At 48.5% G+C, this 19,496-nt stretch overlaps 1 long non-coding RNA gene across 2 annotated transcripts; it reads left to right on the top strand.

The window, feature by feature from the left end:
• Positions 1–179: 179 nt before the first annotated feature.
• LOC138844057 (uncharacterized) lies at positions 180–6,411 on the top strand. Of its 2 annotated transcripts, none has more exons than XR_011379446.2 (3): positions 180–336; positions 1,009–1,137; positions 6,187–6,411. It is a non-coding gene; the product is annotated as an uncharacterized LOC138844057 (long non-coding RNA). The 2 variants fall into 2 exon arrangements; XR_016214165.1 differs by lacking the exon at positions 6,187–6,411 and adding an exon at positions 2,013–2,217.
• Positions 6,412–19,496: the final 13,085 nt, after the last annotated feature.

Genomic DNA, 19,496 nt, shown 5'->3' on the forward strand with positions numbered 1-19,496 from the left:
GAGGGAGCCAATAGGAGGGGCGTGCTGTGGAGTGGGAGTGGGCGTGGGCGTGGCTAGCGTGGGCTAGCATATTGATAGGCCGCCGTGAGGGCAGGGGGCGGGACCTAGGGGGAAAGCGCGGAGGGCGAGTGGGGCGGTGAACATAGAATGGGGCGGGGCTTGAGGTGGGGCCAATGGGGACGAAGAGGCTGGAGGCGGGGCATAGGCAAGAGGGTCGAGCCAGGAGGCGCCAAGGGCTAGTGGCGGAGGTTTTCGGGGCTGCCCCCCTGAGCCGTTCTGTCTCTCAGGACTAGATGCTTTCACCTTTTTAGCATTCATGCTCTCGCCCAGTCACTGGTAAAATATATAATTGCTCGTCTGCCCACTGCCGAGCGTCGTGCCGCTAACGTGGAGGAAGGCCAAGCATCACGAGTCAGTTGGGCTGAACTCGGTAACAGCTCTCCTGGGCCCGACAGGAAGGTCTCACAGAGAGTGACCCTCAGGGAGTGAGACTGCGGAGTAGAAAGGGAGGACTTTGTAGGAGGATCCTCCGTGAGCTCTGCCAGTGACTGTGTCTGCTGTCGCGGATGGGAGAGGAACAGAAAAGGCGGGCGAGTGAAGAGGCGGCCTCAGAAAGCCGCGGGGGGGCATCTGGAAGAACAGAGGAGGTCAATGACTATCTGACCTGTCCAAATGGCAAGCACCCAGATTTTGACAGCCCGCTCGCTGCTGGCCAGACGTTCTCAGAAACAACCGTCGGCCAGCCCCCGGGAGGGAATTTGGCGGTGCCTTCCAAAATGTCAAAGGCATGGACTCCAAGCCAGTTATCCCATTTATGGACACGTGCAATGGTGACATATAAAATGCTGTGAGCACAAGGTTAACGTGTGTAATGGCAGCATTATTTGCAGTAGCAATGACTGAAAATGACCCAAGTGTCCATCTGTAAGACCTGGTTAAAACTATGAAAAAAGCCACACAGTACAAAACGATGCAGCAATTTTTTAATGAGAAATTTTCTGTTCCCAGATAATATAGAGTAGCAGGGCCTGCAACGACCAAGAAATACAAAAAGCAAAATACCTGAAGTATGGTTTTGAAGACGTCAAACACCAGGCAGTGATGGCCAGCAACCCCGAGAGCCAGGAGACTGCCAAGGTGAGCCCTGGGATAACCTCGCTGTTTCCAGGCGCCCCCACCCACTGCCGGCACACAGGAGTCCAGGCGGAGGCTCCCAGCCTCCTCGAGTTTGAGGCAATGGACACAGGAGTCAGGGCAGGTCCATAATGAGGACAAAACTCCAGTGACCGAGAGTGACTCAGAGGCACTGTGGCACAGCGGGCTAAGCTGATGTCTGCAGTGCCAGCAACCCATATGGGTGCTGGTTCAAGTCCCGCCTGCTCCACTTCCGATCCAGCTCTCTGCTATGGCCTGGGAAAGCAGCAGAGTTCTTGAACTCCTGCTCCATGTGGGCTGGCCCCCAGCTGGCCTGGCACAGCTCAGCCATTGCAGTGATTGTGGGTGTGAACCAGTGCCTTTTTTTCTCTTTTCTCTTTCTCTCTTCCTCTCTTTCTTTTCCCTTTCCTTTCTTTTCTCTTTTTTAAGATTTGCTTATTTATTTGAAAGAGTTACAGAGAGAAAGATCTTCCATCTGATGTTTCATTCCCCATATGACTGCAATGGCCGGGGCTGGACAGGCCAAACTAGGAGCCTGGAGCCCTATCTGGAACTCCCACATCAGTGGCAAAGGCCCAAGCACTTGAACCAACCCCTGCTATCTTCCCAGGCACATTAGCAGGGAGCTGGATTGAAAGTAGAGCAGCTGGAACTTGAGCCAGTGCTCATATGGGATGCTGGCTTTGCAGGAGGTGACTTAACCCACTTTGCCACAACACTGGCCCCAAACAAATCTTTAAAAAAAAAAAACTTATTGGGGCCGGCACTGTGGTGCAGCGGGTTAAAGCCCCAGCCTGCAGAGCCAGCAGCCCATATGGGCGCTGGTTCGAATCCTGGCTGCTCCTTTTCCAATCCAGCTCTCTGCTATGGCCTGCGAAAGCAGTAGAAGATGGCCCAGCTCCTTGGGCCTCTGTATCCGCATGGGAGACCCAGAAGAAGCTCCTGACTCCTGGCTTTGGATCAGTGCAGCTCCGGCCATTGTGGTCATTTGGGGAGTGAAGCAGCGGAATGGAAGATACAGCTCTCTCTCTCTCTCTCTCTCTGCCTCTCCTTCTCTCTGTGTGTAACTCTGACTTTCAAATAAATAAAATAATTTTTAAAAAGACTTGAAAGGCCTCAGAACCAGGGCAACCAGGGTGTTGTTCCTAATCCAAAGGCCTGAAAGCCAGGATGCCACTAGTGAGATCCTGAGTCCCATGGCCAGGGGACCTGGCGTTCTGAGGTCCAAGGACGGGAGAGTGAGGGTGTCCCTGCTGCACAGGAGGGAGACAGAACTTCCCCGTCCCTGCCTTTTTGTTCTGCCTGGCCCCCAGGTGTTTGGATGGTGCCTGCCCATATTGAGGCGAATCCACTCCACTTAGTCCACCACCTCACAAGCCAGTCTGCCCTGGAAATTCCCTCACAAATAATGCCTTACCAGTTCTCTAGATACTGCTTAATCCAGGCAAGTTGACACCTAAAATTAACCATTGCAACCAGTGATTTAAAATAAAATTCGTGGGCTGGCATTATGGTGTAGTGGGTAAAGCCACTGTCTGTGATGCCGGCATCCCATATGTGTGCTGGTCTGGGAGCCAGCTGCCCCACTTCTGATCCAGCCCCCTGCTGATGGCCTTGGAAAGCAGTGAAAGGTGGCCCAAGTGCTTGGCCCTCTGCCACTCACGTGGGTTACCCCAATGAAGCTTCTGGCTCCTGGCTTTGGCCTGGCTCAGCCCTTGCTGTTGTGGTCACTTGACAAATGAACTAGTAGGTGGAATGTCTCTCTCTCTCTCTCTCTCTCTCTCTTTCCAACAAAATAAATAAATAAAATTAAAAATCCTGGGGTAAACTTTTAGCACAGTGGTTAACATGCCCTGATCACATCACAGAGCCCGAGTTCAAGTCCCAGCTCTGCTTCTGGTTCCAGCTTCCTGCTAATGTGCACCCTGGGAGAAAGCAGGTGATGGCTCAACCGCTTGGGTCCCCGTCACTCATGTGGGAGATATAGATGGTGCTCCTGGCTCCTGGCTTTCCCTGGCTGTTGCAGCCATTTGGGAAATGAATCAGCAGATGGAAGATCTGTGTGTGTATGTGTGTGTGTGTTTCCCTCTTTCTCTGTCACTTTGCCTTTCAAATAAATAAATATTTTTTAAAGATTTATTTATTTATTCGAAAGTCAAAGTTATACAGAAGAGAGGCAGAGAGAGAGAGAGGTCTTCCATCCGATGGTTCACTCCCCAACTGGCTGCAACTGCTGGAGCTACGCCAATCTGAAGCCAGGAGCCAGGAGCCTGCTCCAGGTCTCCCACACAGGTGCAGGGGTCAAAGGACTTGGGCCATCTTCTACTGCCTTCCCAGGCCATAGCAGAGAGCTAGATCAGAAGTGGAGCAGCCGGGACTTGAACTGGCGCCCATATGGGATGTTGGTGCTTCAGGCCAGGGCATTAACCCGCTGTACCACAGCGCAGGTCCCAATTAATATTTTTTTTAAAAAAGTATCTTCGGGGCTGTCGCCGTGGCTCACCTGGTTAATCCTCCGCCTGCAGCACCGGCATTCCACATGGGCACCGGATTCTGTCCCTGTTGCTCCTCTTCCAATCTAACTCTCTGCTGTGGCCCAGGAAGGTGGTGGAGGATGGCCCAAGTGCTTGGGCCCTGCACCTGCATGGGAGACCAGGAGGAAGCACCTGGCTCCTGGCTTCAGATCAGCGTAGCGCGCTGGCCATGGCGGCCATTAGGGTAGTGAACCAGTGGAAAAAGGAAGACCTTTCTCTCTCTCTCTCACTGTCTGTAACTCTACCTGTCAAAAAAAAAAAAAGTATCTTCTCTGACCACAACAGAATGAAGGTGGAAACCAGGAAACCAGTTACAAGAGGAAGACTGGGGCCAGCACTGTGGCACAGCGTGTTAAGCTGCCACTGTAGTGGGATTCTTGGACAGAGAGACAGGACACCGAGGCTCTGAGCAGGAAGCAGTTTTATTCATGTTGGCATGAGGCCCAGTGGATTGACATCCCAAAGACTGAGCCGGGAACAAAGTCCAGCGTTACCCTGTCTACAATCTTGGTTTCTTTGTCTCCCTTAAGTGATTACATATGTTCAGATTGGGTACTTTAAGGCTATAGGGTTGCACATGCATGCATACACAGTTACTGGTTAGTTGCTCTTTCTTTGTTCTGGGAGGTTGTTAACTGTCCCTTTTATCCAAGAGGACCCTTGACTTTCCCTTTGAAAGCCATACCTCACCACTTGCAGCACCAGCATCCCATATAAGTGCCGATTGGCATCCCAGTCCCAGCTGCTCCCCTTCCAATCCAGCTCCCTGCCAATGCACCTGAGAAAGCAGCTAATGATGGCCCGCATGCTTGGGCCCCTGCTGTTTTGTGATTTACTGTGGCCATTTGGGAAGTGAATCCATAGATGGAAGATCTCTTTCTCTCTGTTCCTCCTTTTCTCTCTTTTTTAAAAGATTTATTTTTTTGAAAGGCAGAGCGACACAGAGGCAGAGAGAGAGAGGTCTTCCATCCGCTGGTTCACTCCCCAAACAGCTGTAATGGCCAGAGCTGGACGGATCCAAAGCTGGGAGCCAGGAACCAGGAGCCAGGAGCTTCTTCTGGGTCTCCAACGTGGGTGCAGGTGCTCAAGCACTGGGCCATCTTCTATTGCTTTCCCAGGCACATTAGCAGGGAGCTGGATCAGAAGTGGAGCAGCCGGAACTTGAACCGGCACCTAAATGGGATGCCAGCATTGCAGGCAGTGGCTTTTCCTGCTACACCACAGCACCGGCCCCTAAAATAAATGTTTAAAAAGAAAAAAAAAAGATATCATGTCAATAACATAATTTTTTTTTTGACAGGCAGAGTTAGTGAGAGAAAGAGAGAGACAGAGAGAAAGGTCTTCCTTCCATTGGTTTACCCCCCCAAATGGCTGCTACAGCCGGCGCACTGCGCCAATCCGAAGCCAGGAGCTAGGTGCTTTCTCCTGGTCTCCCATGTGGGTGCAGGGCCCAAGCACTTAGGCCATCCTCCACTGCCTTCCCAGGCCACAGCAGAGAGCTGGACTAGAAGAGGAGCAGCCGGGACAGAATCTGGCGCCCCAACCGGGACTAGAACCCGGGGTGCCAGCGCCACAGGCGGAGGATTAGCCTAGTGAGCCGCGGCACTGGCCAATAACATAAATTTCTTATGGAACTAGAAAAAGGATCAAACTCAACCTGAATCTAGGAGAAGGAAGAAAATGGTACACTGCCATTCAAAAATAAAGATGAACATAAAGATAAATAAAATAGAAGACAGGAGAAACAAATCTTGGTTCATTGGGGTGGGCATCTGTCAGTCAAACAATGAGTTCCACCTCACCCAAATTAGAATGCCTATCATCCAAAAATCAAAAAATAAATACTAGTGAGGATGTGGGGGCAAAGATACCCTAGGGGTCGGCACTGTGGCGTAGCAGGTAAAGCCACTGCCTACAGTACAGGCATCCCATATGGGCACCGGTTTGAGTCCTGGATGCACTTCCAATCCGGCTCTCTGCTAGGGCCTGGGAAAGCAGTAGAGGATGGCCCACAGTCCTTGGGCCCCTGCACCCGTATGGGATGGAAGAAGCTCCTGGCTCTGGCTTCAGAGCAGCACAGCTCTGGCTGTTGTGGCCAACTGGGGAGTGAACCAGTGAATGACGGAAGATCTTTCTCTTTCTCCTGCCTCTCCTTCTCTTCTCTGTGTAAATCTGGCTTTCAAATAAATAAGTAAATAATCTTAAAAAAAAAAAAAAAGAAAAGATACCCTAATCCTGAATCCACTGTTGGTGGGAATGTAAACTGGTGCAGCCATTGTAGAAGACAGTATAGAGATTCCTCAGAAACCTAGGAATAGACCTACCACACGATTCAGCCACCCCACTCCTGGGAATTTAGCCAAAGGAAATGAAATCAGCATATGAAAGTTATCTGTGGGGCCAGAGCTGTGTCATAGTGGTTAAAGCCACCACCTGCAGTGCTGGCATCCCATATGAGGGCACAGGTTTGAGTCCTGCCTCTCTACTTACAATCCAGCTCCCTGGTATGCCTGGGAAAGCAGTGGAAGATGGCTGAAGTCCTTGGGCCCCTGCACCAATGTGGGAAGACTGGAGGAAACTCCTGGCTTTGGATCAGCACAGCTCCGGCCGTTGTGGCCAACTGGGGAGTGAACCAGAGGATGGAAGACCTTTCTCTCTCTGCCTCTCCTTATCTCTCTGTGTAACTCTGACTTTCAAATAAATAAATAAATCTTAAAAGAAAGTTATCTGTACCTCCATTTATAGCAGCTCAACTCACAATAGCTATGATATATTCATCAGCTGATAACAGAATAAATAAATTGTGGTATATATACTCTATGGAATACTACTCAGCCATTAAAAAATTGAGATATTGCCTTTTGCAACAAAATGGAGGACATTATGCTTAGTGGAATAAGCCAGTCCCCAAAAGACAAACACTGTATGTTTCCCCTGATTTGTGGTAACTAATAAACACGATACAGAAAAAGTAAGGTATTTGAGTGAAATTAGCATTTTGAGATTTGATTATTGTTTCTAGCCCTTGCCTACACTCTTGAGGAACAGTAGTCCTTCTTAAGTTTTCCTACTTACTACTTGTTGAATTCTTTATTTGGTGGAGGGTTAAACTTGTGATTATAAAGCAAATTGAATGTATGTCATTGTAAAAATTAAAAGAAAAATGAGAAAGGAAGGAGGAGGGAGAATGGGAGTGAGGAAGGGAGGGTATGGTGGGAAGTTTCATTATGCTCCTAAAATTGCATATAGATAGATAGACAGACAGACAGATGGGTGCTGGTTAAGACTCCCACATCCCGTATCCAAGTGTCTGGGTGGCTCCAGATTCCTGCCAATGCAGACCCTGGGAGGCAGTGGTAACGGCTCAGGTAGTTGGACCTCTCCACCCACGGGAGATCTGGATTGAGTTCTCAGCTCCTGAGTCCAGCACAGCCTAGCCTTTAGGGTAAACTAGCAGATGTAAGCTCTCTTTCTCTCGGAAAAAAAAAGAAAAAGAAAAAAAAAGAAAAAAAATAGTGGTTCTTTGGAAAGTTCAAGAAGATTAACAAACCTTTTTGTTAAACTAACAGAAGCTGGCGCCGGTGGCTCACTAGGCTAATCCTCCGCCTTGCGGCGCCAGCACACCGGGTTCTAGTCCCAGTCGGGGCACCAGATTCTGTCCCGGTTGCCCCTCTTCCAGGCCAGCTCTCAGCTCTCTGCTGTGGCCAGGGAGTGCAGTGGAGGATGGCCCAAGTGCTTGGGCCCTGTACCCCATGGGAGACCAGGAGAAGCACCTGGCTCCTGCCATTGGATCGGCGCGATGCGCTGGCCGCAGCGCACTGGCCGTGGCGGCCATTGGAGGGTGAACCAACGGCAAAGGAAGACCTTTCTCTCTGTCTCTCTCTCACTGTCTACTCTGCCTGTCAAAAAATAAAAAAATAAAAAATAAACTAACAGAAAAAGGAGAAGTTGCTATTTGCAATCAAACCAGAAGTTAATATTTCTAAAATCAGAAATGAAAATAGGTCATCACTATTTTCTTTTCAGATAAAAAGTGTTAAAAATGATACTACGGACAATTGCATGCCGGTCAGTCAGACAGCCTAGAACAAATGTCTAGAAAGAGTTCTCGTAAACTGATTAAACAAGCAATAGAAAAATCTCAATAGATCTATACAAGTGATCAAATACAAAATCAAAAGCCTCCAAACAAAGAAAATCCAGAACCAGATGGTGTCACTAGTGAATTCTACCAAATATTTAAGGACGAATTAACCCTAATCCTCCTCAAACTCTTCCAAAAATAGAAGAGAATGAACACTTCTTAACTTATTCTGTAAAACCAGCGTTCCCTGTTATCAAAGCCAGATGGACATCGGAAGAGAAGTAAAATACAAAAAAGTATCCCTTAGGAGTATACAGGCAAAATTCTCAACAAAATACCTGTGCAAACAAAACATAGGGTCATTTATAGTTATACATATTTAAAAAATTGTAGGTCATCACTAAGTGGGATTTATATCAAGAATGTAAAGTTGGTTAAATATGAAAAAAATGATTAATGTAACTTGAGGGTACTTTGAAAAGTTTATGGAAAATGGAGCTAAGAGTTAAATTTCTTTTTGTACAAGGTTTAAAAAAATTATGCATAGTTTTCCCATAATACCCATTATTCACAAGCTTGTTGGAGACCCCTCATCCACCATACGAATAGAATGATGGGGAAAAGAGTCACATGCTCATCTTCCTTTGTTTAGAAAAGACCTTTAACACAATTCAACACCATTTCATCAAAACTAGAAATTCTCCAGCTTGATAAAGGGCATTGGTGAAAAACGCATAGCTAACATCATACTCAATGGTGAAAGACTTTCTTTCCCTCTAAGATAAAGAGCAAGACAAGGCTGCCCACTTAGGCAGACAAAGGAACTAGTAGGCATCCATGTTGGAAAGGAAGAAGTGAAACTATCTCTATTCACAGGTGACGTGATCCTGCAGCATTAAACATCCCGAGGGATCTAGAGAAGCCACTGGAAGTAACAGACAAACTCAGCAAAGTTGCAGGGTACAAGATCAGACACAAACATTGGTGTATTTTTATATATCTGCAATGAACAATCCAAGAAAGACGTTCAGAAAGCAATTCCAGTGACAATTGTATCTAAAAGGATAAAATATCTAGGAATGAATTTAACCAATGAGGTGGAAAACGTACACAGAAAACCAGAAAACATTGCTGAAAGAAATTAAGGAAGACTGTAATATTAACTGATAGAAGAACATTCCCCACTGATAGACTGGAAGATTCAATACTATGAGGGCCATGCTGCCCAGAGTGACCTGCAGAGTCAACACCATCCCTGTTACGGTTCCAACAGCTGTCTTCTTCTTTTGCAGAAATTGAAAGGTCAGTCCTCAAATTCATATGGAATTTTTTAATATTTATTTATTTGAAAGTCAGAGTTACACAGAGAGGAGAGGCAGAGAGAGATCTTCCATCTGCTGGCTCACTCCCCAGTTGGCCACAATGGCCAGAGCTGTGCCAATTTGAAGGAGCCAGGAGCTTCCTCAGGGTCTCCCACGTGGGTGCAAGGGCCCAAATACTTGGGCCATCTTCCATTGCTTTCCCAGGCCATAGCAGAGAGCTGGGTCAGAAGCGGAGCAGCAGGGACTCGAACCGACACCCATATGGGATGCTGGCACTGCAGGCAGCTGCTTTACCCACTATGCCACAGTGTCAGCCCCACATATGAAATTTCTAGGGGTCCCAAAAACATCCTTGAAAAAGAATACAGTTAGTGGCCAGCACTGTGGCATAGTGAGTAAAGCCACTGCCTGCAGTACTGGCATCCCATATGGGTGCTGGTTTGGGTCCCGGCTGCTCCTCTTCCAATCTAGCTCTCTGCTATGGCCTGGGAAAGCAGTGGAAGATGGCCCAAGTCCTTGGGCCCTTGCACCCACGTGGGAGACCTGGAAGAAACTCCTGGCTCCTGCCATCGGATCAGTGAAGTTCTGGCTATTGTGGTCAGTTGGGGAGTGAATCAGCAGACAACGGAAGACCTCTCTCTCTCTCTGCCTCTCCTTCTCTCTCTGTGTAACTCTTTCAAATAAATAAATAAAATCTTAAAAAAAAGAAAAAGAATACAGTTAGACTACTCATACTTAACTGCAATCAAAACTATGTGGTATTGGCATGAGGATAAACATATAGATCAATGGAATAGAATTGAGAATCTATTTACAAATCCATATATCTCAATTGAATTTTTTAAAGATTTATTCATTTATTTGAAAGTTAGAGTTACACAGAGAGAGGAGAGAGAGAGGGAGAGGGAGAGGGAGAGGGAGAGGGAGAGGGAGAGGGAGAGGGAGAGGGAGAGAGTCTTTTATCTGATGATTCACTCCCCAATTAGCCACATCTGCACCTATCTGAAGCCAGGAGCTGGGAGACTCTTCTGGGTTTCCCACATGGATGCAGAGGCCCAGGCACTTGGGCCATCTTCTGATGCTTTCCTAGGTGCATCAGCAGGGAGCTGGATCAGAAGTGGAGCAGCCAGGACTGGAATCAGCATCCATATGGGATGATGGAGCTGCAGGTAGTAGCTCAACCTGCTACACTACAACCCCAACCCCTAATTAGTTTTAAACAATCTTTTTAAAAGAAATATTTTCTTTGATTTTTATTTTTTATTTTTTATTTTATTTTATTTTTTGACAGGCAGAGTGGACAGTGAGAGAGAGAGACAGAGAGAAAGGTCTTCCTTTTGCCGTTGGTTCACCCTCCAATGGCCGCCACGGCCGGCACGCTGCGGCCGGCGCACTGCGCTGATCCGATGGCAGGAGCCAGGTACTTATCCTGGTCTCCCATGGGGTGCAGGGCCCAAGCACTTGGGCCATCCTCCACTGCACTCCTGGCCACAGCAGAGAGCTGGCCTGGAAGAGGGGCAACCGGGACAGAATCCAGCGCCCCAACCGGGACTAGAACCCGGTGTGCTGGCGCCGCAAGGCGGAAGATTAGCCTAGTGAGCCGCGGCGCTGGCCTGATTTTTATTTATTTATATTTATTTGAGAGAGAGAGAGAGAGAGAGAAATAAACAGAGATCTCCCATCTTCTGATTCAGTCCCTAAATGCTCACTTCAGCCAGGGTTGGACCAGGCTGAAGCCAGGAGCCCAGAACTCAATCTGGATCTCCCCTTTGGGTGTCAGGGACTCAAGAATTTGAGGCATCACCTGCTGCCTCCCAGGGTGTGCATTAGCAGGAAACTGGAATGGAAGCAGAGCTGGGAGATGCAGGCATTCTGGGTAGCATCTTAACCACTGCTCCCAAAGCCCACCCCAACCATTGATTTATATACTTCATTTTAAGCTATTTATTATTTTAAAATTTATGTATTTGAAAGGAAGAGAGAGTGTGTGTATGTGAGAGAGATTCCATCCATTGGGTTACTCCTCAAATGCCTGCAACAGCCAGGCCTAGGCCAAGCTGAAACCAGGAACCTGGAACTCAATCCGGGTCTCCCAGCAGGTAGCAGGAACTCAATTACTTGGGTCGCCACTACTGCCTGCCAGCATCCACATTAGCAAGAAGCTGGAGTCAGGAGCCTGAGCTGGTTGTCAAACCCATGTAATCCACTGTGAGACGTGGGTATCTTAACTGCTAAGCTAAATGCCTACCTCAGATTTTTATGCCTTAAGTGGATGAATTATCTGCCATGTGAATTTTATCTCGTTAAAACCATTTTTTTTTAAATGGGCCAAGCATCTGAATAGATGTCTCCAAAGCAGAGATACAAATGGCCAGTAGGTAGGAAAAGCTGTGCAATCCCCTTAGTCAATGGAGAAAGGCAGGTGAAAACCACCAAGAGATTCCTCATCAGTCCCCAAAGTGACCATCACCAAAAATAACAGGGGGCCGGCGCTGTGGCGTAGCCGGTAAAGCTACCACCTGCAGTGCTGGTACCCCCCCCCCCATATGGGCACCAGTTTGAGTCCCAGCTATTCCACTTCTGATCCAGCTCTGCTATGGCCTGGAAAAGCAGTAGAAGATGGCCCAAGCCCTTGGGCCCCTGCACCTGCATGGGAGACCCGAAAGAAGCTCCTATATCCTGGCTTCGGGTTGGTGCAGCTCTGGCCATTGCGGCTGTTTGGGGGAGTGAACCAGCTAATGGAAGTCTCTGTCTCCCCTCCCCCCAACCCCGTGTAACTCTGACTTTCAAATAAATAAATAAATGTGTTTTTTTTTTTTAATTACACAGATCTGAGTGTTGTCTGGTGTGTGGACTCGGAGCCCTCACTGTGGTAGGACTGTAACGGGCTATGGAAAGCTGTCGGGCTGCTCTTCTGAAGGTAGACACCGTTGCCATCTGACTCACCTTGTCCACTATCAGGGGTCGGCCAGGAGGCCTGAAAGCATGTGTCCACACAGAAACCTACACAAGTGTGTTCATGGCAGCATTGTTCTGAAGAGCCCCATAGGGGAAAGAACCCAAATGCTCATCAACTAAAGAATGAATAAGTAGCATATTCTTTTTTTTTTAAGATTTATTTATTTGAAAGGCAGAGTTACAGAGAGGCAGAGAGAGAGAGAGGTCTTCCGTCTGCTGATTCATTCCCCAAATGGCCGAAACAGCCGGAGCTGGGCTGATCTGAAGCCAGGAGCCAGGAGCCAGGAGCCAGGAGCCAGGAATTTCTTCTGGGTCTCCCACATGAGTGCAAACACTTGGGCTATTTTCTACTGCTTTCCCAGGCCATAGCAGAGAGCTGGATCAGAAGTGGAGCAGCCAGGACTCAAACCAGCGCCAGTATAGGATGCTAGCACTGCAAGTGGCAGCTTTACCCAGTACGCCATAGTGCTGGCCCCAAATACATAATCTTTTAAAAAAGCATGAAGTGCTTATACAAGCTACAACATGAATAAACCTTGAAAACATCATGTTAAGAGAAAGATGCCACACACAAAAGACCACTTGCTGTATGATTCCTTTTTTTAAAAATATTCATTTATTTTTATTATGTGAAAGATACAGTTACAGAGAAAGAGAACTTTTCCACCTGCTGGTTAACTCCCCAAATGCTCTCAACAGCCAGGGCTGGGCCAGGCTGAAGCCAGGAGCCGGGAGCTCTGTCATTGTTTCCCACATGGGTGGCAGGGATTCAAGTACTTGAGCCTTCACCCGCTGCCTCCCAGGGTGTGCATTAACAGGAAACAGGATTGGAATGGAGGTGGGATTGGGTCCCAGGCAACACTGATAAGGGGAGTGGCTTTATCCAGGGCACCACAACTCTTGTCCCTGTGTGGTTCCATTTATATGAGATGTCCATAATGGGCAAACCTATAGAGATAGAAAGTGGTGATTTATGATTGCCAGGATCTCAGGGGATGGTTTATGGAATGTTCCAGAAATGAACAAAAATGGCTACCTACAGAAGAAGGTAGGATGGCTTGGCTCAGCTGAGACTTCTCAGTTTATCTTTTTGGAACCGGGTGACTATAAATATAAAATAATAATGACATTTGAGACTATCAAAGGGTGTTATTTATCTTGGTGATGAGATTCTAAGCAGCTTGTAAAAACAAAATTATACCCATGTATATTTTCCAAATAGCATATAACTATATAATATTTTTATAACCAAGAAAAATTTAAATACAAAAATCTCAGGGTAAAACAATGGTGTAAAGTTGTAAAATGGAAAGTAAGTCTCTGTCAATTGTTAAATCAACAAGAGGAGTCACTGTGCACTTGCTCCCCATGTAGGACCTCTCTCCTTAGTGTGTTGTAATACGAGAATTAACAGTAAAACTAATCTTCAAACAGTACTTTATACTGTGTCTGTGTCGGTTCAAACTGTTGAAATCTTTTCTCAGTATGGAGTTGATCTTCTGTATATAAAGATAATTAAAAATGAATCTTAATGAAGAGTGGGATGGGAGAGGGAATAGGAGATGGAATGGTTTGCCGGTGGGAGGGTGGTTATGGGGGGAAGAACCACTATAATCCAAGAGTTGTGTTTTGAAATTTATATTTATTAAATAAAAGTAAAAAAAAAAAAGAAAGTCTCTCAATTTCACATTCTCCTTCAAGGGAGCCCTGTACATATTGTTTCTGTGTGTGTGTATGTGTGTGTGTGCCCATGCATTTTATACATATTTGCAAGCCTATGAAACTTACTTTTGCATGAGTGAAATCTTAATTTATGCACTTTGATTTTTTTGATTACCATATGTTTTGTACATTAATAACCAGCGGATCCACCCCATTCTTTCATCAGCTCCGTTGTATTCTCTTGCAAAGGGTTAAGTTTTCTAAGTAACACCTAGATTGCTTCCAGTTTATTTCTATTTTAGATGCTAAATGAACATTATTATTTATGCATGTATGTGTGTGCGCCAGTATCCATGCCAAAGGTGATTTTCTAGCAGAATGATTACTTGGTAAACATTTTTCAGAAATCCCAAATGTTTGGGGCCGAGGACCCCGAGATAGGTGATGCAGAGCTGCGCTGCATACATTTCCCCACTAGGTGTCAGGAGAGGGCTTTGAATTGCTGAGACAACCAGGCCTCATTCGAAAAAACTTCAAAATGTGGGCGAAGGGCTGATCTGGACTTTTTTTTGAAAATTACTTTGTAATTATTCATAGTTCATCTCTAGCAGCTGCGATGCTGTTTCCTCTCCAGGGTAAGGCTGAGATGGCATTTTCCAGTGGTGGTCACAGTTTGCGCTACTGTTCCTGGCAATGTGCAAGAGACCGCAAAGGACACGATGTCTAGTTAGTACCTTCCAGACGACAATGGAAAAAGAATGAATCATGACGTGGACACCAGAGTGCTAACGAGGAAGCTGCGTGAATGACAACAGCAGAACATATAGAACATTCTTTACCACCACTTTGCTTGATAGCAAATATTTTCCTGAAAGTGTTGGCCCCACACCGGTGTCCTCGGCTCATAAAGTGCCCACGTGAGTGCCTGATGCGCCCCCTTGCAGTCAAGCGCGCCCGACTCCGGAGTCAGCCAGGCCGCCTTTTGAGGCTGCTGCCACTGCTCCAGAGGGCACAATGGGAAAGGGGAACCGCAAGCCGGGAAGGAAATGGCTGGCGAGCTTTCTGGAGAAAAGCCGCGTCAGCTGTCTGCATAGATAGAATCAAGCACTTAGAAGCAGAAATAAGGGGCAAAAACTTAAGAAGTGCTTTGGAGAGACTGACTGAGCATTCCTGTTTTCCCGGTTGATGTCGTAGCGCAAGGAGTAAAGCACCCCCCTGCAACGCCGGCATCCACGTGGACGCCTGTTCCACACACAGCTGCTCCACTTCCTATCCAGCTCCCTGCGGCTGGGAAAGCAACGGAAGATGGCCCAATGCACTCACATAGGAGATCCAGAAGAAGCTCCTGGCTCCTGTTTTTTTTGTTTTGTTTTGTTTTGTTTTGTTTTGTTTTTGACAGGCAGAGTTAGACAGTGAGAGAGAGAGAGAGAGAGAAAGGTCTTCCTTTTTCCATTGGTTCACCCCCCAAATGGGTTCACCCCAATGGCCAGCGCGTTGCAGCCAGTGCGCTGCGTGGATCTAAAGCCAGGAGCCAGGTGCTTTTCCTGGTCTCCCATGCGGGTGCAGGGCCCAAGCACCTGGGCCATCCTCCACTGCCTTCCAGGGCCACAGCAGAGAGCTGGACTGGAAGAGGAGCAACTGGGACAGAATCCGGCACCCCAACCGGGACTAGAACCTGGGGTGCCGTGACTAGTGAGCCGCGATGCCGGCCTGGCTCCTGGTTTTGACCTGGCCCGGCCTGGGGCCTTTGTGGCCATTTGGGGAGTGAACCAGCAGATGGAAGCTTCTCTCTCTCTCTCTCTCCCTCTTTGTGTCTCTTCCTCCCTCTAACTCTTTCAAATAAAAAAAAAAAGAATATAAAAAAAGAAATCTTGTTTTCCTACTTAACAATTTAAAACAATGAAATTTATTCACATCTCTTAGGACATCTTTAAAAATGCAATTTTGATCATTTCAAGATGCAATGTACTATGACTTTAGAAAATAATAACAATTCTCCATTGGTTTTTACATTTTTTAAAAAAAGATTCATTTCTTTATTTGAAAGGCAGAATTACAGAAGAAGAGGGAGAGACAAACACACACATACACAGAGAGAGAGAAAAAGAGAGAGAGAGAGAGAGAGGTCTTCCATCTGCTGGTTCATGCCTCAGATGGCCACAATGGCCAGGGCTGGGCCAGGCTGAAGCCAGCTTAGAACAGCATCCAGGTCTCCTGCTTGGGTGGCAAAAGCCCGAGCACATGGGCCATCTGCTGCTGCTTTCCCAGGCAGAGATAGACTCTCTCTCTCTCTCTCTCTCTCTCCCTCTCCCTCTCCCTCTCCCTCTCCCTCTCCCTCTCCCTCTCTCCCTACCTCCCCCTCTCTCCCCCTCTCTCTCCCCATCTTACTCTATAGCTTCTGGCTTTCGAGTAAAATAAATATTTTAGAAATATACCTCACTCTGAAAAAAAAATCTTAGAGGAATAAAGCCACATCTGAGATCCAAAGAAAAGACACCTAGACATGGAATTATAAGAGAACATCACTTTGAACACACTTTTCTATTCCTTTTAAGTTTAATCACTATAATCGCCTCCTGGTTTATTCACTAATCCCCGAGTTTGCTGTTTTCCACGTCAGCGCCTGTATGTGGACGCAGGAGATGACACAGCAGCAGGTATTCTGGGCTGGGAAGCCTTGGCCCTGTGTGTGTGGGACTGAGTGTCCCTGTGCTCCGTCTGGACCTGCTCTGCAATGGGGAATCCTGTGCAAGGCTTGGGGAAGAGGAAACACCCTGAGCGCTCACACTGCCATCCTCCGTCTTAGCAACGTGCCTGTCTGCTTGAGCTCTGAGCTCGGTTCTGAACATGCCCTTGGATTCCAATCATGTTCTGTGAGTGGGCGCTTAGCAAACCTGGTGCGACAGTGAGCTCCTGGGCGCCCACTGCCCGGTGGGCGTGGCAGGTGCAGTGTCTCCGCGAACAAGTCCTTCACCGCCACTGCACTGCAGCGTCAAGGGCACAGTCCTGGGGTAGCCACTGAAGCAGGGAACCCGTGCCAAGGGGGCACGAAGTCTTCAAAGCCGCTTCCCTTCCTGGGCCTGATGTTCTTCCTCAGTTAACCAGCTGGCCTGGTACAGCGGTTTCCAGACTCATTTATTCTCAGCCAGCCACTCCCCAAGCTCATGGCTCCCTGGGAGTCATCTTTGAGTCACTGAGCAAGCATTTTTCAAGCTCCTCCTGCTTGAAGGGCCTGGGTGACAGCCTGAGGACACAAAGACCAACAAGGCTCAGCGCCCGTGCGCAAGCTGCTTTCCACAGTTGGGGGTGCGTGATAATTGCCCGGGCTGCTCACTAAAGATGTGTTATTCCTAGGGCTCACCCCAGAAACTCCCATTTGAAAGGTTAGGGGTGCAGTCCCGACATGTGCCTCTTTAATCGGCGTTAGTGCTGTGGGAGGGACAGAAACACAAACAAGCACAGCAATCACAGAACAATGTGCTGAGCTGAGCGTGGGCCTAGAGGCTTGTGGGAGGCAGGTGCCTGGGAGAGGGGGAGGGCTGGCGGAGCCCAGGCGGCCAGAGGGGGCACCCGAGAGGCTCTGCAAGGACAAGTCACAGCTGTCCCCATGGCCGGAGAGGGCCCAGACCAGGAAGGAGACTGGTAAAAAGGGACAGCTCTGGGCTTCACCGCCTTCCCTGATTTCTGGTGCTGTGAGGAGGGTTTCACATAGTCCTCAATGACTTTCCTGCTTTCTTTAAAAAATACTCTGAATTTGCATTTCTAATATTTCCCTTTAAATTTTTTCTTTATTTACTTTCATTTCATTTGAAAGACAGAGGAGACAACTGGAAAGAGATGCTCTGTCTGCTGGTTCATTCCCCACATGCCTGCAACAGCTGGGGCTGTGCTAGGCCATCCAAGTGCACCAGGGGTCTCAGTCAGGGTCTCCCGCATGGGGAGCAGGGCCCCAAGCACTCGGAACTGTCATCTGCTGCCTCCCGGGATGTGCATTAGCAGGAAGCAGGAAGTGGAGTAACCCGGACTTGAACCAGGCACTTTGGCATGAGACACGGGTGTCCGGAACAGTGGCTGAACCCACTGCACCAGACACCTGCCCCATGTGTCTTCCTTTTGGCCACCCAAATCCAGCAGGGCAGGAATTCCTATTTCCCAGGTCACCCTCCAGAGTGACCAAGTGACTTGTAGAAGGGGAGCAATTGGAGCCCACATTTGGTCCTTTTCTCCCACACCTTCCACTATGAAATCCCTCATGAACGCATAGTGCCTCTTGTGGGGTGCAGGCGAGGACTGGATGAACGCAATCAGGAAGAGTTTGGCTCCAAAGACTACGCTGGCTGGCAGGGGTGGGATGGTTCCCAGTTCTATTGTGTAGGGTGCCACGGTGAATCCCCGGAAGAGGAATGTACCCGAGGAGGGAGGGGCCAGGATCTGTGTGCAGGTGGATGCCAGCGGAACGCCCTGCAGGTGATGGGATGACCTGGGCGTGGGTGGCGGTCACGACCCGGAGATAAAGAGCCTAAGTCGGCAGGCCTGAGTTAGGTGCCCTAGTTGTCTGTCGGCTCAGCCACCTGGACGCAGGAAGGGTCCAGAAGGAAGGTGACAGATGGACAGAAAGAGGAGCAGGGGAGCCAAAGCTGCCTCCAGCCCCTGGGGATGAGGGGGATGTTGAGGCGACGGTGCCAGAGACACGAGGGATGGAGGGAAGCACCTGCTCTTCCTCTCCCTGAACCCGGCTGCTGCCGGCTCCTTTGCGTTTGCAGGTCTTTATTCCCATGCGTGGCACAGGTGCTCTGGGGCCCTGGCTTCCCGCCTGTCTCCCTGCCTCACCTGTACCCTCTGCTCTGCGTCCTCAGCCTTCACTGCCCATTGGCAACACCTGGGGTGGTGTGTTGGGGGGATCTCAAAGTCCTGATGCCCAGGCCACGCTGCAATCCTGATAAACAGAAGTCCTTAGGGGTGCGGTCCAGGCCTTGCTACTTTGAGGAGCTCCTTAGATTATCCATTACTGTGGATCCTGGGTTGGGGCCAGCCCTGCCTATTATTGCCCTCCGGAAGGAGCTGGAGCAGGTGATTCTCACTCAGTTACCAACCATTTGTCAAGTGGCTCAGACTCTCCAGCTGCTGGTAATGCCAAGGTGTGCTCACCACAAGGTGCTCACCTGGCGGATGTGCGCACACAGCAGGGGACGGCAGGTGCCACGGCAGGTCGTATCCGGTACCCAGGAGTCTTCCCATTGGCCATTTTCCTCTCCCTTTGATGTCAATCCCTGTAGCCAGGCAAGCCTGCTTCCTGGGGGTAGCTTCTTTATCTGCTTGTTTATTTATTTAGTTAAAGATTTATTTTATTTATTTGAAAGGCTGAGCTACAGAGAGAGAGAGGGAAGGAGGGAGGGAAGAAAGAGGGGGAGGGAGGGAGAGAGGGAGAGAATCTTCTATCTACTGGTCCATTTCCCAAATGGCTACAATGGCCAAAGCCAGGAACCTGGAACTCCATACAGGTCTCCCCCATGCACCCAGGGGGACCCAATCACTTGGGCCATCACCCACTGTTTCTCCAAGTGCGTGAGCACTGTGCAGCTATGACTTCAACCTGTGCTCGTGTGGGATGCCAGCATTGCAAGCTGGGGGCTTAACCCTCTGTGCCACAGTGCCAGCCTCTAACTATTTATCTATTATTTGAGAGGCAGAGCCGTAGAGAGACAGAGAGAGCACCCACCCACTGGTTCACTCTCCAAATGCCTGGATCAGGAGAAGGGAGGTAGCCGATGCTTTGGAATC

Source organism: Oryctolagus cuniculus, chromosome 10 (genome assembly GCF_051225735.1).
Source record: "Oryctolagus cuniculus isolate XC-2025 breed Fujian yellow rabbit chromosome 10, ASM5122573v1, whole genome shotgun sequence".
NCBI lineage: Eukaryota > Metazoa > Chordata > Mammalia > Lagomorpha > Leporidae > Oryctolagus > Oryctolagus cuniculus.